Source organism: Enhydra lutris, unplaced genomic scaffold (genome assembly GCF_002288905.1).
Source record: "Enhydra lutris kenyoni isolate GAN:26980312 unplaced genomic scaffold, ASM228890v2 scaffoldscaffold3, whole genome shotgun sequence".
Taxonomy (NCBI): Eukaryota; Metazoa; Chordata; class Mammalia; order Carnivora; family Mustelidae; genus Enhydra; species Enhydra lutris.
The window spans coordinates 18,106,450-18,132,846 of record NW_019154087.1 but is presented as its reverse complement, the minus strand read 5'-3'; the positions used below and the strand labels follow the sequence as shown (position 1 = coordinate 18,132,846).

Here is a 26,397-nt window from a genome sequence, read left to right as displayed (position 1 = left end):
TCATTGGCAGGAACAGCACTTCCAGAAGGCAGAGTTGCTGAGGATTGTTTATGACATTATCGTATGAACATACTGAATGCTGCTGGTCAGTCGTAGCAGTGGCGTCTGGGGAAATAAGGTCAAGGGAACTGAAGCGCTGAGTTACTCATGATTTAGGGTCACGGCCTTTTGGAGAAGTTGGCTGGACACGGATGGATTATGGATTGTTGTTGTTGTTGTTGTTGTTCTAAAATTAAGCTGAAGTCCCATAGAGTTGTCGGCACTTATTTTTTTTTGTCGGCCTTCAAAAAGTTTATTAATTTTTGTGGTGGATGAATATTTCCTTTTCTTTGTCAAAATCGAAAAATACCCAAGTGTGAGCCCATCCTGCTAGGTTTTCTTTAGCTGTTTTATTCCTGAATTTAAAAAGCAGTATTCCTGCCCTTTTTTTGAGAAAGGAGAAATATTATTGATGTATTTTACAATGGGCAGTACACTGTTCTGATTTTCTTTCTACCTGACTGATTACACCTTCCCTGACACCCTACCTGAGGTCATTCAATGATTTTTTTTTTTCTTCCAAAATTTGGTAAGCAAAGAAAGGTAAGTAGGCACCACATATTTTGAAAGCCTTAAAAGCCAAAGTACACGTCCTATAGGTAGTGGAGTTTTGATGAAGACAGGGAAATATGGTAATATTTATATTATGGAAAGGTACGTTGGCAGCTACAGGGACTGCAGGCCGGGAGGCATGTAAGGAAGCTATTATAATCCAGATGACAGATGGATATATCTTCAATGAGGACATTAGTCAGGGATTAGAGGGATTCAAGAAATACTTAGGAGGTGAAATCAACAGGTATACATTGGGTGTAAAGAGGACTCCAGATTTCTAGATTGGGTCCCCAGGGTGATACATCAAGAAGTAGCCACCAGTGCTTTTTGTCTGCTTACATTGTTTCTTGAACTTCTAACTTCTGCACCTTTAAATTGCATTGACTTGTGTTTTATGTTTGGTTTTCTCTTCTAGAATGTTGGATACTTGAGGACAGGGATCATGCTTTATTTGCCTTGGGTTTCTTACTGCTCAGCATTTAAAGGAGTGACCTTGAATATAATTATAACTATTTCTTTTAAAACCATCTTTAATTTATGTTGACTTTCTTTTTCATTAATCTGAATCACTGTGTTATCATCGAAAATGATCCGATCAGAGGAAGTAAATATTTCAATTGCACTTGGGTCCTTGTCCTAATTGACTTTCCCTCAGTATACCATAAATACCCAAATTTACTAAAGCAAAAAATATTCAAAAATAACCAAAGATGAAAACCCAAAGCCGTTTTAACTATTGATTTAAGAGGAGAGCCAGTCGCTAGTCCAGCATTCTTAAGGTCTTGCTTCGGAAGGTGTAGCTCTAACTAACCTGGGTGTGGTCGTTCATGACCTTGGAAAATGATGAGCATGGTACATGGGTTATCTGGGCCTTAAGATGATCTCTGAAGCACAACTGTTGATATTACTCTCCTATGGAAGAGATCCATGTGTTGTTATGGCCGTGGAATCAGTTTCATTTCTTAAAGGAATCTGTCATTCTACAGTCAACCTAGAATGGTGGTATTTTCCATTGTTACTCTTTATCACTAGAGGACTTTGAAAATCAGGAATAATAAAATCAAGTACAAAAGCTCCGGGCAGCCTTTTTAAACTCTCGAGAAAGCGGTTTTATCAAGTACACAATTCGTTAGTCCTTCTTTTCATGTAGTTTTGAGAATATATGTTCAATGAAGTTAATATAAACTCTATCTGTAAGACTTAGATTCTAATCAAAGTTAAAAGTCACTGTCTAAATTGAGCCATGACCAATTTTTATATGCTTATGAATTATGGTGAGGCAACACAGGAAAACCAATCTCATGACTGTATACGCTTACGTGTTATAATGTTCAAGTCTGGAGTACATGCAAGGCCTTTAGAATCCCTTCAAAGGGAGAGAAAGACATTCCCCTACTTGGAAAAAAATCTGTCACACTTGTAACTGGCTTGGTCAGCTTCACTAGTTTTCCTAAATCTGTGCTCTGGCACCTGTTAGTTAGTGAGAGAGTGACTGGTGATTTTGTTTTCTTTTTCACACCATTGTCTCTTTAGGACTGTATTTGGAATCAGTCTCCCTAGGAGAGAGAGGCAAAGGGAGATGGAAAAGGAGATGAAACCAGGGATGATTTGGAGAACAAATAGCAGAGATGGGAAGGTAGAGGATGGGCAGAGGAAAAACAAACACAGGAAAGTCCTTTGGGTACAGTGTGATAACCCTCACATTGATCTGTTATCAATGCATTGACCATATGAACAAAATTGTATGGAATCATTTTAATCTATAAATCAAATGAGCAAACTGTTTTCAAGCCCTCCAAAGGCATTACTTATAAAACATATATTATTCTTACCAGACTTCAGAAATTTATTTTGTATGTTTTAAAGAAGTTGAAATTCTCTTTAAAAAAAACTTAAAATAAGAGTTTTCACTAACTCAGAATTTTTTTTTTTTAAGATTTTATTAATTTATTTGAGAGAGAGTGCGCATGCACACTGTAGCGGGGGGTGGGATGAAGGGGCAGAGAGACGAAGAAGCAGACTCGCCACTGAGCAGGGAGCCTGATGTGGGCCTCCATTCCAGGACCTGAGATTATGACTTGACCTGAAGGCAGATGGTTAACCAACTTAGCCATAGAGGTGCCTCATAATGTCTTTTCTTTTAATTAGTCCTATTAATAAGATTTTACTGCATGTATCTAGTACCACTCACCACTTTACATTTTAAAAACTCAGCATTAACTGACATCATTGGGAAGTTCCTCTGGACATTGATTGCTTTTAAGTTTGAAAGGAGTATACTTCTAAAAAGTCATTAGTTTCTTCAAAGGAACATGATTCCATTCCAGGGTAACATTCCTTGATGCCCAGATAGAATGATGGGGCATTTCTCCCACTTAATAAAGCTGGCTTGCATTTAACTTAAGTACTAGTTCAACTACTTTGATCCTAGCAGCATGACATGTAGAACCATTTAGCAATAAAAGTGATAAGAAGCCAATAATTTAATAGAAAGATCTATTTTTTAATATGAAAAATACATTATCACTGACAATTCTTGTGAAAATTTTTTCTATCATGGCAATTATTCCTTGCAGAATCTTGTTTTGCTTTGCTTTTCTGCTGTAGAATCAAGGTGTTTTGATGATATGACTCTATATAGGAATCACCTTGGGAAATAATTTCCCTTGAAGGAATTATTTAAATCACTTGTGGAGAATACATAATAGTTGTTGGTTTAGACTTCAAATAATTTTGCATGGTAAGTGATAAAGTGCTGTTTTTGATGATGAGGAATTATTTATTATTAACCTGCAAAACTGGCCACTCATCTGTCAAGTCTCCACTTAGATGTTTTTTTTCTTTAAGGAAATCTTTTTTACCTATAATTAAGTGAACTCAATCATTACATTCTAAATTTTTTATCATATTTTTCATAAAATAACTTGACTCTATTTGTATTCCCAGCAATTAGTAGAGTGGCTGTATATTCTAAGTGCTTAATAAATATTTGCTAAAAAGAAAAATACACGAAAACTTATATGTAAATACAAAAGTTTTACATTTTATATTAACTTGGATTTCAATTTGCATGATTTATATTTTGCATCTAAATATGCAGCAAATGTCTACAATAATTCAGCTTTATTTACTACCAGAAGGCATTACTTCTTATTTCTTTAGGATTACATTTATTTTTAGATTTTTAAAAGTTACACATTTTATTAATTTATTTAATAATTAATTTTATGTCACTGTTAATAATGAAATGCCCATCATTATTAAAACTTAATGAAAGGGGCGCATGGGTTGCTTTGTTGGTTATGTGTCTGCCTTCAGTTCAGGTCATGATCCCAGGGTCTTGGAATCGAGCCCCACATCGGGCTCCCTGGTCAGCTGGGTGCCTGCTTCTCCTTCTCCCTCCGCCACTTCTTGTGCTCTCTTTCTCACTGTCAAATAAAAAGGAATCTGTTAAAAAAAAACAAAACTTAATGAAAGATGTTTAGTTTTAACACACAATTTCCTCTACCATTTTATCCATTGGACTGTTTATAAAACCAATTCACCTTCAATATTTGAAACATATAGGAGAGTGTTCCTCGATTGTGGATAATTGTTTCAGTTGTGAGTTTTATACAAGCAAGGAGAGAAAATATGGTTGAGATATTCTGACTTTGCATCTTATGAATATTATGTGCAGAACATCTTGGTAGTTTATTCCCAGGTCTCTTTTTAAATTTTGTATATTTAGTGCTCATTGTGATGTTTCTTGAAATAAAATATCATGTAAATTCTGCTATAAATGTTGAGCCAGCTTTATAAAAGTGGTCTTGCTTAAAACTACAAAATCTGTCTGAGAGTCACCTAGGAAGGTGGGACTATGTCTAGGCAGCTTGGGCACAGGAATCTGAGTCACTCTCAGATACATGCCCTGAGCCTCTTCTTAAGAGACTATGCATGTCTCTATCGTTTCTCAACTCCTCTTGCAGTTAATAGCATGAGTGACATTCTTCCGGTTTTCAATTGTATTCTCAAAGTCCATGGCTATAAGGAGTGGAAAGGCAGGATTATTATTATTATTCCCACTGTGTAATCTATAAAACTGTCTGGGCCAAGCAAAATCATGTAGGCATTGAAGGTCAAAGCCACAACATAGATATGTTTATTTATAGTGGTAGTGTTGCTTAGACAACAAGAAATCTAGCCCATAGGCATTAAGAAATCTTAATGGCATTGAAGAAACTAGCCAATAGCAAACTTAAAATATTTGATTTTGTATATCTGGTATTTTAAGTTGGTTCATTTGAGGTTCTTTTTCCCCCTAAGACTATAGCTCCAGTGGATATTGAGATTTTATGCTAAATTTAGCTGATAAAAGAGTTATGCCTGATAGTTGCTATAACATACACGCCTGTGATTTCATGACTTAGCACAAAAGAAGCATAGTTTTGGCCCACATGAAATCTAGTGGGGGATGAGGCTTTGTATGTTTTATATGCAATTGTTGGGGTTTGGGCTTGTGTTGGAATATGTCTCAGTGGTACTAGATACATGCAGTAAAATCTTAGAGGCTCTACTTCTTCTAACATTGGGCCTCTGAGATGTCTCTCAGGGTTGATATCGACCTGCTAACTGGGGAAGTTAGAATATGGAGGATTGTGCTGGTGGTTTTATAGGCCTGAAGGAGGACTTTGCAGCCCTGAAAGGGGTATGTATCTCTTCTGCTTAGGTTCTATAATCTGTCTTATGGTCTAACCAAATGCAACTCCATGAAGAGAGAGCACGAGTTTCTGGTGAATAGCCACCTTTCTCTACTAAGGTCAGAGAGGGATGGTGATTGCTGTGTTCAAGCAACAACTGAATATTGTCCTTAGAATATTGATATTGAAGATAAGGCTATTTTTAAAAATGGAAACCAGGGGGCACCTGGGTGGCTCTGTCAGTTGAGCCTCCAACTCTTGATTTTGGCTCAGGTCATGATCTCAGGGCAGTGAGATCAAGCCCCAAGTTGGGCTCTGTGCTCAGTGGGGACTCTGCTTGAGGACTCTCTCTTTCCCTCTGCTCCTTCCCCCCCTACTCTCTCTCTAAAATAAATAAATAAATCTAAAAAGCAAAAAAGCGGAAACTACATACTAGTAATTCGTAATTGAGTAAGTTTAGGACTTGAGGGGTTTTAGAACTGGAGGGGTTGCTATGTCATCCAACAGAATCCCATTTAGGTGATTAAGGAGATATTCTTAGATTTCAGAAATTCAGAACAGTTGTTCCCCTTTTTTTCTTCTGGTGATTATTTTTAAGCAAAGGGATAAAAATCCCTCTTTCTGTAGTTGCTTAAATAAAATTGCCAAGCAGAATGATAGTTTTATTTAGAAGATATATACAACACATCCTTTTGTGTTATAATGATTATATAAATATTCTATGATGCTAAAATACATTTCTGTGATTAAGAATAGCTATGTCCTCATATACTTTACCAAGTATTTCTAGGTCTTTATGCCACTTGAGCTCCTCAGTGACCCTTTAAGAAAGTTAGATTAGGTGTTTTTAGCTCTCCTTTTAGACAAGGAATATAATACTCGCAGAGTTGGTTTTTTCTTTTATCTTTTTTTTTTTTTAAGATACTCATAGAGTTTAAATGATTGTCTCAAAAGCCTTTGGATTGTAAAGGTATAAAGGTTAAATGAGTGAGAACTATAACCCTATGATGCTGTTGGATGACCCACAGTGGTATCTATCTGGATACTGGAAAGAACCATTATTGTAGATTTTTCAGTTTGTACAATCTATACACATGAGCACAGATGCAGATAATGTGAGGATCATCAAGGTGACTGAAATGACAGATCAGCATTGCTGGTTTTTTGCATTTTGCTGGTGCAGGCATATTTTGTATATTGGCTTTTAAATATTTATAGGGTAGAATTCCAACAGTGGACAGATATCATGCCTTTTTCTTTTAATCCACAAGGCAAGAACAATCAAAACTATAGCTCCAATGTGTGTATTTCTAAATGAACCCAGAGCTATTTCTACTATTTTCAAGACATTCTTTTATTTAGTACAACTGACTTTTCCTTTTATTCATTGCTTCTTTATTGAGTTTTTATTGCCTAGAATTGTTCAGTACAGAGATAAAGAATAAGGTCCATTTTCCCAAGATCTCATGAGGGATAGACAGAGAGGAAGCAGTGGCTTCTCCTACTCGAATAAAGATGATGAAAGAAGGGAGCCTTATGAGCCCTAGGAGTAGAGGCTAACGGTTTTAAGGGGATGGAATGGGTGCTATAGAAGGTGTTCTGGAGGAGGTGATATTTGAATTGATTCTGGAAGGATGAGTAAGAGTTCAATTGGACATGTATTGCTTTTTAAAATGTAAAATACAAAGTTCAGTTACATTTAAATATTTGACTTAAATTCAGAAATAAGTCTAAAATATTATAGCAGAGAAGGCCTAGCAAGAGCATAGTAACTTTGAGCCCCTGTAATTTGTAAGTCAATTTAGTTAGTTTATTTTTAATATGACAGAGAGCTGATCCAGTGTTAAATGACTAATCATTAATCAGAAGGTTAGAATGGACTGGTGTAATATATTATGCTTAATATTAACATAAAACTGCTTCAGAATACATGAAGAACCACTATACTCTATTAATATAAGTCCTGAACACATTTTGCTTGCTTTTGAAATATGTCTCAGAAGTTGATAAAAGGCAGCCAAGTCTTCAAGACTTTCCTTTTTTTGCTTTTAAACACTCTTCTATTTTTATTGAAAAATCAACATGATAAAATTAAAGAGCCTTTGAAAAGAGGTTTCATAGCTCTATTACCTTAACACAATCACTTCATGTTCCATGCTTTGCTTATATTCATAGAGAGATATTTTCCCTGTAGTTGCAGTTCAGTGTAACTTGAACATTTATCATTTATGTATTTAGCAAATGTTGATTAAGTACCTGTCCTGTGATAGAGCATGTTGTAGGTGCAGGGGGAAACTGCTGTGAATAAAATAAAATCCCTACCCCTATGGTGATTATATTTCATGGAGGAGAGCGGGGAGGCTAGACATTTGACACAATAACCAACAGATCAGTAATGTCAGATGGCAGTAAATGCTATGAAGCCAACTAAAGCCCGGGAAGAGGATAGAGAGTGCGGGGTGGGTATATAAACTGGGATGGCTAAAGAGAGGAAGACTCCTCTGAGGGGGTGATATTTGATCAGAGACCTAAGTAACGTGAGGGGGTCACCTCTGTGGCTATAGGGTGAGTCCATGCCTGGCAGAGGAAATGGGAAGTGTATGTGCTTGAGAAAGGAACTTGCTTGGCATGCTCAATGTGGAGCAGAAGAGCCAGTAAGTCTGAAACATAGAGAGCAAGAAGGAGAATGGTTGGAGGTCACCAGGAATCACACTGTGAGTGCACTGTTGGTGGCAGGTACATGTTGGGTGACAGAAATATGGAAGTGAATAAAACAGACTTTAACTGCCAGAAGTTGGTTTTCAAACAGCCCACATATGTATAAGCAGGGAATTTCAATAAAATGTATTAGGTGCCATTATGAGGAAAAGAACAAAGCGTAGTGAGTAGCATAACTAACTGTGCCGGGGAGGCAAGGATGCTGAAATGGAGTTTGGAGGGTGAGAGGAATTTTCTAGGAAAAGAAGGGAAGAAAAGGCATTCTAGATGTAGAGGGTATCACACACCAAAGCCAACGAGTTGTGAAACGTCTTGGCATATTTTAGGTTTTGAAAAATGTTTAATGAGATTTATGGGGAACCTTCCTGTCTCAGTTGGAAGACTGTGAAACTCTTGATCTTTGGATTGTGAGTTTGAGCCCCACATTGGGTGTAGCGATTACTTAAAAATAAATTATTTTAAAAAATGTTTACTGAGGGACGCCTGGGTGGCTCAGTTGGTTAAGCATCTGCTTTTGGCTTAGGTCATGATCCCAGAGTCCTGGGATCGAGTTCCGCATAGGTCTTCTTGTTCAGTGGAGAACCTGCTTCTCCCTTTGCCTGCCACTCCCCTTGCTTGTGCTCTCTCTGAAAAAAAAAAAAAAAATCTTAAAAACATGTTTAATGAGATTTTTAAAAATGTATTTTGGAGAGTCATGGGAAGTGAAGCTAGAAAACAGAACAAAATTATGAAGTTCCCAAGTTAAAAAAAAATTTCAAACATTACAATAAAGTATTTCAGACTGCTTTTCCCTTTTTTTTTTTTTTTGGCATTTTTTATTTTTTTATAAACATATAATGTATTTTTATCCCCAGGGGTACAGGTCTGTGAATCGCCAGGTTTACACACTTCACATGCTTTTCCTTTTTAATTTGAGTTATTTTATTCTATAAAAGCTTAAAATTTTATTCACTGCATTAAGTTCATTGTTTTTCTCTATGATTTTTTGCCACTCTTTAAAAGCAGGGGAAATTGTTAACCATCAATTAGTAACATCAAAGGGAGATGAGTTATCTATTTCCTCAGTTGCAAATAAAGAGCATTTCCCAACCTACTTTGATTTTCAGTTTTTGGGAAACAAATCAAGATCTCAAAGTTATATGTATGTTAATACTTATTTAAAAAAATAATGTGTTTCCTAGTTTCCTCATAAACATTGACTTTCCATAAGTTCTAGAAATACATGAAGTAATATATCTTTAACTGCAATTCCTTGGTCAAGTACTATTACTTTTCAAGAGATTTCACATATTTTGAATGACTGTTATTATTGTTTAAAATTTATTTACTTTATTATCTTCCACCCTGGCTGGAAACCTTTAGAAATGAATTCATGTATGTGTGTGTATATGTGTGTGTGTGTGTGTGTGTGTGTGTGTGTGTGTGTGTATTATATACTGTATATAGTATTTTATATATATATATATATAATAGCACATTGGGAAAGTTTATGTTCAGAATAAAGTTTACGTTCAGCATCTAGTGTGTGTGTATATATACACACTAATCTAATTATGTGGGTGTGTGTGTATATATATATATATATATACACACACTAGATGCTGAACATAAACTTTCCCAATGTGCTATTTTATCCTCTGAACCTCAACAGATTTCATTTCAAACTGGTTTCATTGGTACTCTCTGTTTGGTTTAGTTTTTATTTCATAATCATAGATTTAACTCTGCAATCCTGCTAGACTTAGAGGGAGATAGGGAAAGGTGGACCCAAAAGAATGGCAGTGAGAACCTAAAGATTATAGGATATTGCCTATTAATGGCAATGGAAGGGTGCTCTCTTGAGCTACAGAAGTAATGGAATGGTCTGATAGTTAAGATAAAGCACAAGTCAGATTTATTTGAGTTGTCCACAGTGAGCGATGATGAACTTGCTGTTCTTGACATTCTTGGACACCAGGCATTCCATGGCTTCTACAAGATTCATATCCTCTTTCGCTTTGCCAAAGATCACATGCTTGCCATCAACCATACAGTCTTGGCAGTGCAGATAAAAAACTGGGAATCATTTGTATTGGGTTTAGTATTTGCTATGGGCAAGATACCAGGACCTGTACGCTTTGGGATGAAGTTCTCATCAATTAATTTTCCCCCGTAGGTGCACTTGCCACTAGTGCTATTATGGTGTGTGAAATTGCCACCTTGACACATAAATTCCCAAATAATTCTGTGAAATATGGAATCCTTATAACCAAGTCCCAGTGCTCAGAATGCCAAAGGTTTCTGCTGTCTTTGGAACCTTTTTTGTAAATAGCTTGCAGGCAGTGCAACCAAGAGGCTTGTCCTTGACTGCCATGTCCAAGAACAGGGTGGGTTGACCTTGGCTAGGTGGCAGCAGTGTTGGTGGCATCTGCAAAACCTCATGGGTACTCTTTTTGAAGATTGAAATGCTTCTAGAATTCCCGGAATAGCATTGTATGCTGTCTGTAAGAAATCAGAAACCATGAATTTTTTTTATATGTTTGAATTGCTGTGTCAGCTATCCCTTGATGCTCTTCATTATAATAAGTACTATGGTGAACAAGTAATGTTTTGGGAACTGCAGGCTGTATAGAACTTGAGCTCAGGGACTGTGGGGTTCTCTAGAGGAGCAGGCAGCTCCCTGAGAGGCGCAATTGGGTCACTGGGAGTTTTCACAGGCGCCTTTTCGGCTAGATGAGAGGGCTCTCATTAGTATTAGCGTCATCCTTCATTTTCGAACATAACTCTGCAGTGGAAGTGTTTACCAATACAAGGTGAAGGTTTTTAGAGCACACCACCATCGACAATTGGCCTCACGTGTCTAAAAGCTTGATCACAGTCTTATTTGAATGGACTTCATGTAACAAATCTCAAAAACCTCGGAATATTAATCTTTTACAAAATGGTATTTAGAAAAGAAGAACCTTTGATGTCTCCAAAAGACACTGAAACAAGTCAGATGACCCGAGCTGGCATGGAAACTAACATTTGTCTGCATATGGGCCTTCTGCTAGTGGAACACATTAGTTCATTGACCTGCCACAATTGTTACACAAAGTTAGCACCGTATTACACCAGTGTGCAAACTGAGGCTCAGAGAAGTTGGATGGCTTCTTTATCATTATTATCATTAATTGTATCATTAATTGGAATCCAGGACTTTCTGGCATGTGCATGGTGTCACCTATCAGTTCTGCTTAAATGCATCATTTGATCTTTCTGATCCTTAGTTCTGTTATAGTTAATTTTCACAGCATAATGAACCACTCCAACACTTAATGGTTTAAAACAACAACAATTTAAATTCTCTCCTACTCCACTAGGCCCCACTGGCTTTCTTACAGAGTAGTCTCAGGGCAGCATTCCAAGAAGGTGAAAATGGAAGTTGCAAGATGTCTTAAGAACTAGGCTCTAGAACTCTCATGGTGTTACTTCCCTACATTCTGTTAGTCAAAACAAGTCATAAGAATAGATTTTATCTCATGATTATCTCTTAATGGGAGGAGCTTCAAATATTCTACGACCATATTTAATCAGCCACTGTTCTTTTCTGTTTTTAATTTTTTAAGATGTTGTATTATGTCGCACTATTACCAAAGCACTTAAAAATGTTAGAAAGTCAGGTTTTAGATTCTTAAATGTGTCTTCTAATTTTGTCCTACTTTATCATTGTGAAGGAGATATTTGAAAGAAGACAAATGAGTGTAAAAGCCTATAAATAGAGCCCTCTGTAAGCTAAGGTATTATTAAGATTTATAGAAGATGCTAGGATTTACAGTTGAAAGGAGTTTTTTATAGGTTAAAAATAAAGGAAATAGATTTGAGACATAATAGGGCATAGAAATTTTCCTCAAGCCTCAGAAGCATAATTGGTTTTCTGAAATGTAATAAAATGTGATTTTTCAAAATTAAATGCTTTGTTGCTTGTGTGTGTAGAATCAGGCAATGAGCAAAAGTTGTGTGAAGTCAAGGTCTTGCCATCCTTTGGGTAGTTAATAGTATTAAACCCAGACACTCTCACACCAAGAAGTCTGTGGAATCATATTATGGACATGGAATCATCCTGACTAAAGCAGAAATGCCGGATAACTCAATCCTAATTCCTTCTTCTAAAATCTAATTCCTTTTGGCATCTCAAAATATTGTTGTAGTGTGCTAAAATGAGTTCTAAAATGGGAAACCTAAGTGGCGCTACAAAATTGAGATCCTCCAGGGATTTCTTTTCTAAGGCAGGGCTGGGTGAGATTCTGGGACTTTATTTAGGAAGAAGTTCTTACAAATTAACAACCTTGGGAGATGCAGGTTTCCATTTATGGAACAAAGAAGTCACGAGAATAAAAGGTACAGCATACGGAATATAGTCAATGGTACCGCAATAGTGTTGCATGGTGACAGACGGTGTTAAGAACAGCACACATGTGAGCATAGCATCCTGTATCCAGTTGTTGAATCACTATGCTGTGTACCTGGAGCTAATGTAAAATCATGCTTCAACCATAGTCAAATTTAAAAATAATGTATCGATGCATCAAAAAATATTAACAACCTGGTCACCTTGACCCCACTTCCCATACTTGCATAGCCTGCTTGCCTGTGTGAGGCATTTGAGTTTGAAACAGTGATAGAATTATGGCTGAAAAGAGTCAAACACTCTGATGTTTGATAACTAAAGAATCTGGGGGTTGCCCCTCGGCATATCGATGGTACATCAGTGACAACGAGTGGAGACTCTCCGGTATAGGGGTGCAAAGTGAAAAGATGAATGCAAGAGTTCTGTTTATCTGCCTCCTGTTCAGGCTCTGAATAACCGTGATGCAGAGTCTGCCCGTCTATGAGCCAGACCATAAAACCGGGTTTTGGCAGTAAGACTTCAGCACAGATTGCACCTGCTGCTTTAAAAATGCTGCTTATCCATCATCCTCAGCATCATATCCATGTCCAATCCAACACAGCCTGAAATTTTGACTGCTCTCTATATTCCTGTAAAATGACTTCAAAGAATGGAGAAAAACAATTATAACTCCAGATTGCCTGGAATTCTGAATTCAGAAATTTAGGCAAACTGAATAGTAGTCCAATTCTTTGATCAAATTTTGGATTGGCCATAGTCTTGGTAAGAGGTGACACTTGATGTCTATAATTTTTTTTAAAGGTTCTGAGTTTTGTTTGTCATGATTAAATCTTTCTCAGAGTACAGTTAATGATTTTCACACCAACTGGCAATTTTAAGATTGATTAGAAAGAAAAATTAACAAATGGTGGCAGTTCAACTTCCTGAAACAAAGAAATGAAATAGATCAACATGGATAATTTTGAAAATTGTCCAGATTTGTTTTGAGTAATAATAGCTAACATTATTGAGTGCTTATTATGTGCCAGTATTTTAAGAATTCCACATTAATTAAGTCATTATCCCTGTGAGATATCCTCCCTTCATAGATGAGAATATTGAGGCATAGAGAGGAAATAAAATTTGTCTATATTCACAGAGTAGAGGGATTTTTTTTTTTTCTGGCAGTTTTATTTCCATGTCTGGTCTTAGTCACTCTCTTCTACCACCTCTTGGGTTGTCTTTCTCAGACATACATCCAGTCCAAAGAATTCCCAAAGGCCTGGGTTTTTAGACATTGTTACAAAGTGCAAGAGTCTAAACATTACTGGGCTTTTGGAATATTTTGTATGAAATGTAAGTATTTATAGTCATAGTGTAATGACAGATATAAAAACAAAATCCATCAATACAAAGGTTGGTGGAAACTGTGGATTTTCCTTATAAAATAAAATCATGTGTTTCTACTCTAAACGTTATTTTTTAGGCACCTGGGTGTCTCAGTCAGTTAAGTGACTACCTTTGACTCACGTCATGATCCTGGAATCCCAGGATCCAGTCCCAAATCGCACTGGGCTCCCTGCTCAGTGGGGAGTCTTTTTCTCCCTCTGGCCCTCCCCACTCTTGTGCACTCTCTCTCTCAAATAAATAAAGAAATCTTTTTAAAAAAGCATTATTTTTCTCTTCTAAGATGGCTGAGTAGAGCCCATGTACATTCTCAAAATTATTTTTTCAATGTGGTCATGTGCAAAGATAAAAATTAAGGTTAGAATATTTTAATTTCTTCAGAATGATATCTGGCCACAGGATTACCATCTACGTTGTCAAAGTATACACTTCATTTTATACAGTACCTATTAGAGGGCAAAACTGCCCTCCTTCCTGACTGTGAGGACTGGAATTTAATAAATTAAAAGGAAGAAATAGTGAGAAGAAGCAACTAAATATACAGGCAAAAACAATGGTACAAATCCTTGCTATTTGTAATTTGTCCATAGACCAAGAGCGTGGACATCACCTGAGAGCTTGTAAGAAATGCAGAATTTCAGGTGCCAGCCCAGACCCAGGGAATCTATGTTTATATCAATAGGTGATTCAGATGCACACTAAAATTTGAGAAGCCCTGGGCTAAAACCTTTGTATTCCATTAGTAATTAGTTGTATAAATATGAATAAATCACTTACTATTCTCTGTATTTTAATTTCCTCCATTCTTACCACTTAGTATACATTAATTTTGAACAAGTTAATTCTGTAATCTTCGTTTAGTTGCCTGTAAAGTAGAGGTACTAATAATACCTACCTTATATTATTGTAAGAATTAAATGACGTAATAGTTGTAAGGTTTGTAGAATACTGTCTGCATGTAGTATATAATTAATAAATGATTGCTGTTGTTATGTTAGTTATTTCCCTAATGTACTATATTATAGATTATATGGCAAGTTGAATAATAAATTTCTCCCTAAATTTCCTATACAGATATATAAATGTGCTTTTTTCCATATTCTGCACTTCATGACATACTGCAAAACTGTTTTTCAAAGTGGTTGTACCAATATAGATATGCTTTTAAAAATTGAGAAATTGGGGCACCTGGGTGGCTCAGGTGGTTAAGAGTCTGACTTTGGATCTTGGCTCAGGTCCTGATTTCAGAGTCATGAGTTTAAGGTCCACATTAGGCTCCTTGCTGGGCATGGAACCAACTTAAAAAAAAAGAAAAAGAAAAAGAACTGAAAAATTAAAAGCAGCAAAATTTTCCAAGAGTTAAAATGCCCAGTTGAAAAAACACTGGCATGGGGATTGGACAGGCTGTAATCTAGTCGCAGTTCTTTTTTTTTTTTAAGATAGATTTATGTATGTATGTATGTATGTATGTATTTGACAGAGAGCACAAGCAGAGGGAACAGCAGAGGTAGAGGGAGAAGCAGGTTCCCCATGGAGCAGGGAGCCCAACCTGAGCCAAAGGCAGCCGCTTACCAAACTGAGCCACCCAGGTGCCCCTAGTCCCAATTCTTTTGACCTTTAACCTGTCATTTAATCTTTTTGGCTTTTATGGTAATTAGAATATTAAGTGCTTTAAAATACTTATAGTACTACTCTATGGATTTTGTAGAACTGGCAAAACACAATAATTATGCATATGCTACTTTTTAAAAGATTTTATTTCTGTATTTGAGAGAGAAGGAGAAAAGGAGCGTGAGCAGGAAGAAGGGCAGAGGGAGAAGCAGGGAGCCCAAGGCAGTATCCTTTGATTATGATCTGAGCTGAAGGCAGAAGCCTAACCGACTGAGCCACCCAGGTGTCACTGTACATATGCTAGATCTCTTTTTTATTTTTTTATGCTTTTATTTATTTATTTGACAGAGAGAGACACAGCGAGAAAGAGAGCACAAGCAGGGGGAGTAGGAGAGGGAGAAGCAGGCCTCCTGCCAAGCAGGGAGCCTGATGCGGGGCTCAATCCCAAGACCCCTGGATCATGCCTGAGCCAAAGGCAGCTGCTTAACCGACTGAACCACCCAGGTGCCCCTGCATATGTTATCTTAATCTATAAGAATTTGTGATAGGAATTTGGGATGACTGCTGTTTTGTGGCATTGATGTTGGAAAATTTTAGAAGCTTCAGAATCTTCCAGGTTATTAAATTACTGTTTCAGCCACAAATATATGCTCTCTCTATATTTAATCCCAAATTCATTATTTCTACAAGAAATAATTTGCTATTTGAAAGTCTGCTCATTATATAAATAGTATCGACACATTTATTAAAGCTTCAGATAAAAGTCTTCTGTCCTCTCTTCTATCACCTTATTGTCCAGGCGCTATGTGACCACACTGGCTGAATCATTGCAAGCTTGCCACAAATCTTCACTGGATGAAAGGCAGCGACTTCACCCTAATTGTTCTCCTTTTGAAAATTCATTGAAATTTGTTGCTTCCCTTTTTTAGTGATAGAGTTTGTAGCAAAATATCAACTCTATGATAACTAAGAAGTGTTTGGAATTCACTGTGATTCTTCTTTGATGAAAATCTGTCTCACATTCATAATTAATTCAGCCAGTGTTTATGTTGGACCTGAGTGTATAATGAAACTCTCATAAATGAATAGAATTCTTAAACCTTCCATAGTTGGTTGGTTTTGTTTCTCTTTCTCAATTAGTGATGGTAAATTTTCCTGGTGAACATGTGGCCAATGCACTAAATAAATGTTTGCTTGTTTTTTTAAGATTTTATTTATTTATCTGAGGGAGAGAGAGAGCATGAGCAGGGGAGAGGGGCAGAGGGAGAGAAAGAAGCAGACTCCCCACTGAGCGGGGAGCCTAGTAAGGGGCTTGAATGCACGACCCAGAGATCATGACCTGAGCTAAAGGCACATGCCCAGCTGACTGAGCCACTCAGGTGTCTCACACTAAATAAATATTTAAATTGAATTGGATGTTGAAATGATTGCAAATTAAATAAAGTCATTTTTTCCTGCTTATTCTAATGTATCTGCAAGTCATATTCTATTGAAGTGCTCTGTGATTTAAAAAGAATAGTTTCTTAAAAACTAAGGAGATGCTATTTTGCTTAATCATTAGATTCATAAATAAGTAAAAACTCTTATCAACTTATCTCTGAGGCAGAGACTTTGAGTCATTAGGAAAGAGATGGTCTTGAGGGAATCCCATTTATATAAAGTTTAAACATTTGGACATTTAACTGAAAACCTTTGATTATATATTTAAAACAATTACCTCAGCACCAAGAGGCCCAGAAAGAACTTACTGTCATAGAAAGCAGTATATTACTCTCATGTATATATATAAAGTTAAAGCTACAGTGGGTCTCAGTTATCTTCTTTTTTTTTTTTAGCAGCTTTTTTTTTTTTCAAGATTTTTAAAAATTTATTTACTTGACAGAGAGATAGAGAGAGTACAAGTAGGTAGAGTGGCAGGCAGAGGGAGAGGGAGAAGCAGGCTCTCCACTGAGCAGGGAGCCCCATGTGGGGCTCCATGCCAGGCCTGATGCGGGGCTGGATCCCAGGACCCCAGGATCATGACCTGCTTAACGGACTGAGCCACCCAGGCACCCCTTTTTAGCAGCTTTTAAAGATATAATTGACATAGATATTTAGTGTGCATATTTAGCTTAGTATACAAGTGGATGTTTTGACATATATATAAACCATAAAACCATCACCACAATTGAGATAATCAATATATTTAGTGATCTTTGGATTGATGGAGGTATTTCCTTGAAATCAGAACCAGATTCCATTTTTTCTCCAGGAAAGATTTTTTACTACTGCGTTGAATTTTAAACATTAAAATGAGACTTGTGTACACACAAAATTTATTTGTGTGTAGTCCCAAAGCATTGTTTTCCAACTGTAGTTTGGATCTATTCATTTTAGAATCTAGGGTGTGGCTGGAGTGCAAACTGTAGCATGACTGGCCTCCAGTGGTGTCTTTGAAGAATAGCAGGGCCGCTTGATTCAAAGCAACAGGTGAGGTTTAGGGAAGAGCTGTTCTATGTTGGCTAAGATCATACACGTGCATTAATTGCCAGGGCTGGTGAGATGGAACGTCCATCACGGGAGGTGGGAACTGTCTTCCTCTAATCTTGGGATTCCCCCGTCTGGAAAAAGTGTTCTGATGCTAGCAGAAGCTTTCATGCGATTGTTGTTCAGAACCTTTTCCTAGAGGAAGATTTACAGCTGATTTTCATTTTCTAAGAGAAGAGATTGACTTCTCTCTGGCTATCTTCTCTCTGCTCTGCTGATACTTCCTCTAAATAGATCCTTATTGTATCACCTGTTTTTTCTTTCGTGCCTTTTTTTTTTCTTACGGCTTTTAATTTTGTTAAATACTTCAGAAACTCTGAAATCACACCTGTATAAGTAAAAATTAAGGATCCATGGAACAATGGCATTGTTAATGTGAAGTGATTTTAATGATGAATATAGGTAACTGAGAGGTTTGCCTGTGATTAGTAACAGGCATGGAGACAAGAAGTATTACAGATCTTAAAATACTATGTTTTGGCATGTCCTTTCTTGCTAATATTTCTCTCTTTTAGTCTATCGTCCACAGCAGTAGAAAGAGGAATCATAAATAAAATGAGGGAAACCAGGAGCGCCTGGGTAGCTCAGTGGGTTAGGCCTCTGCCTTCGGCTTGGGTCATGATCCCAGAGTCCTGGGATTGAGCCCCACATCGGGCTCTCTGCTCAGCAGGGGGCCTGCTTCCCCCCCCCCCCCGCCTGCCTCTCTGCCTACTTGTGATCTGTCTGTCAAATAAATAAATAAAATCTTTAAAAAAATGAGGGAAACCGGGGAAATAGTCTAGGTTAGAATAAGTGAAGCTGATAATGCGTTTTTCTTTATAAGTGTAATAACAATTCTTCTATAGAAAGTCAAATCCTTCAGCATAGGAAAAAGAGAACTTCAGATACTTGGATTGGCCAGGATCAGTTATGAGTGAGGCATGAATATCTGCACCACCACTCATTTTTTCTCAGACTTTTCTGCTCACCTCCTCCAGGCCACCGTCAGTACCTTTCTTCCTTCTGATTTCTAGCCAAGGACAGGAGATCTAGAATCTTTTTTTTTTTTCCCAAGGGCCTCATCTAAATACATTTATACTGTATATCTCACTGTCTATGTATGTTCACATTTATGTTCTTCTATACTTTTGGTCCTTGAGGGTTTGTATTAGTTAACTGTAATTCAGATAATGGCAGATGGAGACCATGTCTGGACCATGTCCAGATTTTCTTAGGTCTCATCACCCGTGGATACAAATGAAGTCAGTTTAATGGTCACATATTTTCTTTGATGACCCGTAATAGCATCGCAATCTCCTGAAAACCCTGCTCTTCTTGCCCCACTCACCACTCTTTTATTTCTTTTTGGAGGGAGTCGGGGCATCTCCGGGGAGGGGGGGTCTAACATGTGCTTATGAAAGAGTCGTGTGAACCATCTCATCAGCTGCTGTAGAGTGTCTGAACACATCGTTCCTTTTCTTTCACTTCCCACTGCTCTATCTCCAGCCTCCACTGAGTCACCAGCACACTTCAGGTGCCAAGGATACGTGTTACGTGATTAAAATTCATCCCCCATTGTATTATGTTGAAGGGTGATTGAAGTAATGTAGCTTGTGCCCCAGTGCCTTACAAAATCCATCCCAATTCTTTATAAAGTTCAAATATGCAGAAGATTTGGGAGCTGAGAAAGAGTTAAGTGTCTGTGACAGCAGCCAGCTCTTCCTGTTTTATGTTTCTGCATGAATCTCCTGTGATTTGCTTCTTCTTCCATTTGGATGAGTTCTTTACCATAAGGCTCCCTGGTCTCTTTATCAATTAGAATTAATTGATTAAATAATAGATTTGCCATTAGAACCAGTGAAGATCCACAGTAAGAGTGACTTAAATAACTTCGGAGTTCATTTCTCTCTCATAAAATAAATTGAGACATGAATAATCTGGGGCTGGTAAGGTACACACTCTACTGGGTCAGAAATCCAGGATTCTCTCCTCTCTTCTGCTCTGTCATCCTCACCATGAGGCTTCTACCTCATAGCCTGAACTGATGGTTCAAGATCTCACCATTATGTCCAGCAAAGTGGAGAGAGGTAGGGAGGGGTAGTCATGCTTTGTCTTTAAGGACACTTCCAAAAGTTCCAAGCAAGTCCTTTTAAAAAAATCCTACTGGACATCACATAGTTACATGACCACACTTGGCTTCTGATGAGGCTGGAAAATGTGCAGTCTTTACTATGGCAACCATGTGCCTGACTCTGTGATGATTTTATCAAAGCAAGAAGGGAGAACACTATTAAGGAAAAACTTAGCCACAGTACCATGCAAACAGGCCTCTGGAACACCCAGCCTACCAGTCAACCTTGGGCTAAACCGGTATTAATCACCTCTAAGGCCGTCATGGGCTATTTTATTTGGCCCTCCGTATGGCAAAATATTATCACTCCTTTAATTTCTTTTCTGGCTAAGATTTTCTGTTATTTCCAAAATTATCCAGTGTGCTCTTCCTTTTTCTTTTTCTTTTTATCTCATTGGATTAGCTTAAAGTGAGACACTCTTTCTCTCTGTGTTGTGCTAGAATTATTTATATGATGTGATTGATTTCCTGACTATGATCTTCATACCAAATTGTGTCAAATGGCATGCTTTGATGACAAGTATTCATTCCCTTGATAACAAAACCAGATAAAGGCACGACAAGAATGGGAAACCATAGACCAATATCTGTCATGAAAATAGATGTAAAATTTTTCAATAAGATACTGGCCAAGAGGGGTGCCTGAGTGGCTCAGTCAGTTAAGCATCTGCCTTCAGCTCAGGTCATGATTCCTGGGTCCTGGGATCAAGCCCTGCATCAGGCTCCCTGCTCAGCAAAAAGCCTGCTTCTCCCTCTCCCACTCCCCCTGCTTGTGTTCCCTCTCTCTCTGTGTCTCTCTGTCAAATAAATAAATAAAATCTTAAAAAACAACAACAAAGTTTACATGTAAAGGCAAAAGATCCATAAAAACCAACACAATACTAAAGAAGAATAAGAGTCAAAGGACTGAGACGAACCAACCTGAAGACTTATTTTTTTTTAAGATTTTACTTATTTATTTGACAGACAGAGATCACAAGTAGGCAGAGAGGCAGGCAGAGAGAGAGAGAGGAGGTAGCAGGCTCCCTGCTTCCCTGAGATGTGGGTCTTGATCCCAGGACCCTGGGATTATGACCTGAGCCGGAGGCATAAGCTCCAACCCACTGAGCCACCCAGGTGCCCTAACCTGAAGACTTATTAAAGAGCTGCAGAAATGAAGACAGTATGGTATTAGTGAGCAAATAGACACAGTGGAGTGGAAATAGACACAGTGAGTGGAACAGAATACAGAGCTTAGAAACAGACTGTTTCAAATATAGTCAACTGATCTTTGACAAAGGAGCAAAGGTAATTCAAGAGAAAGGTAGTCTTTAACTAATGGTGGTGAAATAATTGGGTATCTGCATTCAGAAAATGAATCTAGATGCAGATGTTACACTTTTCATAAAAATTAACTCAAAATGGATCAAGACTTAATTGTAAAACTCCAAACCATCAACCTTCTATAAGATAACATACAGAAAAAAAAATCTAGGTTACCTTGGGCTTTTAGATATGACACCAAGAGCATGATCTATAAAATCAAAAGTTAATAAGTAGGGTTTCATTAAAATTTAAATCTTCTGTTCTGTGAAAGACACTATTACGGGGTGCCTGGGTGGCTCAGTGGGTTAAAGCCTCTGCCTTCGGCTCAGGTCATGATCCCAGGGTCCTGGGATCGAGCCCCGCATCGGGCTCTCTGCTCAGCGGGGAGCCTGCTTCCTCCTCTCTCTCTGCCTGTCTCTCTGCCTACTTGTGATCTCTATCTGTCAAATGAATAAATAAAAAAATCTTTAAAAAAAAAAAGACACTATTACAAGAATAAAAAGATACGCTGCAGACTGGGAGAAAAATCTTTACAGGACACATACCTGGAAAAAAGGACTTATATAAAAAATATGTGAAGAACTCTTCAAAGTAATTCAACCATAAGAAAACAAACAATTCAATTGAAAAATGGACAAAGGAATGGAACAGACACTTTACTAAAGACGACAGTACAGGGATGTCTGGGTGGCTCAGTCAGTTAAATGTCTGCCTTCTGCTAGGGTCATAATCCCAGGGTTTTGGGATCAAGTCCTGCATCAGGCTCCTTGCTCAGCAAGGAACCTGCTTCTCCCTCTGCCTGCCCCTCCCCTTGCTTATGCTCTCTCTGACAAATACATAAATAAAATCTTGAAAAAAAGATAAAAGTATTTTTTTTAAGGGAGTTGAGGGAAATTGGAAGGGGAGGTGAACCATGAGATACTATGGACTTTGATAAAAGTATTTTTAAAAAGACAATACAGATGGCAAATAAAGCATATTAAGATATGCTGGACATTATTAGATGTTTAGAGAATTACAAACAAAACAATGAGACATTAATGTACACCTATTAGAATTTTTAAATTCCAAAAAACTGATAATATCATATGCTGGTAAGGATGTGAAGTAACAGGGACCCTCATTTATTACTGTGGGAATGCAAACAGCAGTTCTTAGGGAAGTCAGTTTGACAGTTTCTTAGCAAAGCTGAACATAGTTTACCATGCAATCCAGCAGTTATGCTCCTAGGTATTTAGCCAAATGAGATGAAAACTTCTGTCCACAAAAGACACTGCACTTGCATGTTTATAGCAGCTTTAGTCATAATTATGCAAAACCTGAAACAATCAAGATGTCCCTTAATATGTGAATGGGTAAATAAACTGTTACAGCTATACAATGGAACACGTCAGTGATCAAAAGAAATGAACTATCAAGTCAGAAGAAGACATGGAGGGATCTTACATGCATATTGCTAAGTGAAGGGACTAAGTCTGAAAGGGCTCCATATTATTTGATTCCAACTGTATGATATTCTGGAAAAGAATATACTACAGAGGTAATAGAAAGATCAGTGTTTGCTGGGGTTTCTGTGCTGAGATGGAGTAGTAATGACTCAATGAAGCATGGGGATTTTGAAGGTTGTCAAACTATTTTGTACCATCCTTAAATGTTGGCTACCTGACTGACATCCCAAGTTATTTTCCCCTATATGTCTTAAGTTTTCTCCTCTTTGGACCAAAAGAAAAGGATGTCGCAGAGAGAGGGAAGGCAGGAAGAATGAAACAGGACCGAAGAAAAAATTAATACAACATACATGCAACATGTAATTACTTTGTTCTGTTCTTCACAGAATTACTTTTCCTCCCTGTTACATTTCCCTAAGTTGCTTGCTTTCATCTACTTAGAAAATCCAACTGTAAAATATCTGTTTAATGTCTGAAACATCTGAAATTCAGTAGGGACCCCAGGGGAATTTTCATCAAGCCCATGTAAATATATCGTTGTTTTGTCTACTCCTCATGAGATTAAATCACAAATAGAGCTTTCTTTCTTTTTTCTTTTTTTTTTTTTTGTATTGCTGTAATCCATAACATAAAATGCAATTGATCTTAGTGTGGAACACAGATACGATGATAGCATTTATACCAAGGCGACTTGAAACTTTTCATCTTCTTTCACTTATTTCATTTCTTTATAACATATAAGAAAAGCCATTTATATTCATATCAGAAAAGACTTGCCATTAAACGCTAAGAAATAAAGGCATAAGTGGCTAGGAATGGGCTGAGTTTGATAGCCTTCATGGTCCAAAAACATCAACTGTTTCAAAAAATAGTGTTATCTAAGACTAAAGTGTTCTTTGAAGTGGAAAATGTCTGTTTTTGAAATAAAGGAAAATATTAGTGATGTTTTAACAACTTTTTTTTTTTTAAAGATTTTATTTATTTATTTGTCAGAGAGAGAGAGAGCGAGCGAGCAAGAGAGCACAGGCAGACAGAGTGGCAGGCAGAGGCAGAGGGAGAAGCAGGCTCCCCACAGAACAAGGAGCCCGATGTGGGACTCGATCCCAGGACGCTGGGATCATGACCCGAGCCAAAGGCAGCAGCTTAACCAACTGAGCCACCCAGGCGTCCCCTGTTTTAGCAACTTTTGAAAGTAGTCAGAAGTTGCTCTAGTATACATCATCATGAATCTATTTTAAGCGACTAAAATATCCTGCTTAGCACTAAGCAAAATCCTGTTAAAATAGGTGCTTAGTACTTTCGAAGCACATAGGATCTCTGGAAATGCATTACTGAATATTATTTGTGCCTTTAACGATTCATCAACATTTAGGAGGAGACGCTTTTATTTTGAGTGTTTTAAAAGTCAGCTCTACAAAATTGATAGAGTATGTACATTAGACATATCCATTAGTCATTTTTCAGGAAATGGAATATGTATGCAAATCTGGACATTTATTTAAATATTAAAACAAGAGGAAGATAAACTTTGTTTTGTAATAAAAGACTAATATTTGAATTTTAGCAAGTTAAAAAAATTAGTTGTTATTTTTGTCCCCTTCCTTCTTCATGCCTGTCACTCTTTCCCTCAGAAGATACACAAACTGCTTACCCAGGCAGTAATATTTAAAATATCAACAATCTCAGAAATCTGGGGTTCTGTGGTATTTGATAGTGTTAGAACCGACTGACGTGTAAATCTCCTTTATTCACATTATCATTCTCTAGCCCGTTTCTCTTTTCAGTAGTAAGCTGGGAGTAGAAACTCTACCTAATGTTCCTGTTCTCTGAGTGAAATACCAGAATCCTTTTTTTCAAAAGTTAGATGCTGTGTGTGTGTGTGTGTGTGTGTGTGTGTGTGTGTGTGTATGTGATTTTGATGGAGACGTGGTGGGAATTCTGGGTTAGGAAAAGGGTAAGAAAAAGAAAAGGAGGTTTTTGCCCTTTTAAAAATTTTGAAAAACTTGGGGCGCCTGGGTGGCTCAGTGGGTTAAAGCCTCTGCCTTCGGCTTAGGTCATGATCCCAGGGTCCTGGGATTGAGCCCCACATCGGGCTCTCTGCTCAGCGGGGAGCCTGCTTCCCTTCCTCTCTCTGCCTGCCTCTCTGCCTACCTGTGATCTCTGTCTGTCAAATAAATAAATAAAATCTTAAAAAAAATTTTTTTTTGAAAAACTTTATTATCACAAAGTACTTTACAAATCTAGACAGCTGCTTTGAAAAAGAAAATAATTGTGAAAAACATAAGAAAAAACTGAAAGAGAAGGTAGGATCATTAAAAAAAAAGGCAAGTGAAGTAAGTCTGTGAATTCAAATTAGTAAAATAAGGTATAATGGGTAAAGGTGAGGAGCCTAATTTTGGTAAAAGTGTAGTATTGTTATTGGACAGAGAACCAATTCTGAACTCAAGTTGGGCTAGTCACCACATGAAAATCAATACTCAAGAAGACAAGTGATGGTGGGAAAGGAAAGGCTGCTTTATTCAGGAAGCTGGAGGCCTGGGAGATGTTAGCCTCCTGTCTCAAAGACCATCTTCCCCACCCAGGTGTGGAAAAAGGGAGGGAGGGTGCCTAGGTTCAGGAGAAGCAGGTACCCGGGCTGGTCTTTGTTGGCATGACCCTGAACAGAAAAGCTGTCATCTGGGGCAGCTGTTTTCAAATGTAATCAGGCCTTATCTGCTGGAAAAGTCTGGTTCTTCACGAACCTCAAGGCCAGTGGTCCACAAATCTCAAGGAAAGAAGTTTAGTTCTGCTGCAGGCAGCTTGGGTCTGTAAGGCCCTTAAGCCAGCAAGCAAAGAATACCAAGACTGGAGCAAGTTAACTCTTAAGACCAGTTGGAGTGCTGTTACAGGATCCTGGGACCCCTCCTGGCAGTGGCTAATTAAGGACAATGAACAGCAGAAATCGGAAATAGCTAGACTTCAAATACTCAGTGGTTGGGTGTTTGTAGAAAATGGCCCCAGGAAGTAGGTGATAATCCAAACAGATTGAGAAGGTCTAATGGACATGACAGCAGTACCCCAGCAGGCAGGTAAAGAGTGGAAACAGAAATTCAGAAGGGGAGGTTTGGAGATTCATTAGAATGATGGGCAGTTGGTAACAGGCAAATCTTGTCCATAGGTAGCGCTTCTGAAGTCCTATGTGTTTTACCGACCTAGTTTGGGATTACATTTTGACACCAGAGCATGAGCATAGTTGTCTAAAATGAGATGCAAAAGTGAATTGATCCTATACTCTGGCAAATTGGAAAGGAATTCCTTAATCCCTTTTTGCCTCAAGATGGGATCAGTAGAATTTGGAAGTGTGTGAGTGTGGGGAAATTGAAGAGACTGGACCAGGCAAAAGCCTTAGGAATGACTTAGGAAGCTGCAGGGATGGAGACTAGGCATGTGAAGAGAGGGTTAAAAATAAAGTTTTAAGTAATACAGAGGAAGACAGAATTTTTTTTTAAATTTTATTTTTTAATTTTTTTATAAACATATAATGTATTTTTATCCCCAGGAGGAAGACAGGATTTTAAAAAGATTAGCTATGTGAGGTAAAATTAATCAGAAATTGATCCAAATAGTCTTGAGACTATTTCAAGACTCATTCATTTTAAAACTTACTATTGA

General features: G+C 37.6%; 1 protein-coding gene and 1 pseudogene across 1 annotated transcript in view; one reads left to right on the top strand and one right to left on the bottom strand.

Moving 5' to 3' along the window:
* The window catches only part of LOC111152577 (ankyrin 2), a 326,153-nt gene that overhangs the window by 30,216 nt on the left and 269,540 nt on the right, over window positions 1-26,397 (top strand). The window lies entirely within an intron of this gene.
* The window catches only part of LOC111155774, a 28,829-nt pseudogene continuing 12,317 nt past the window's right edge, over window positions 9,886-26,397 (bottom strand).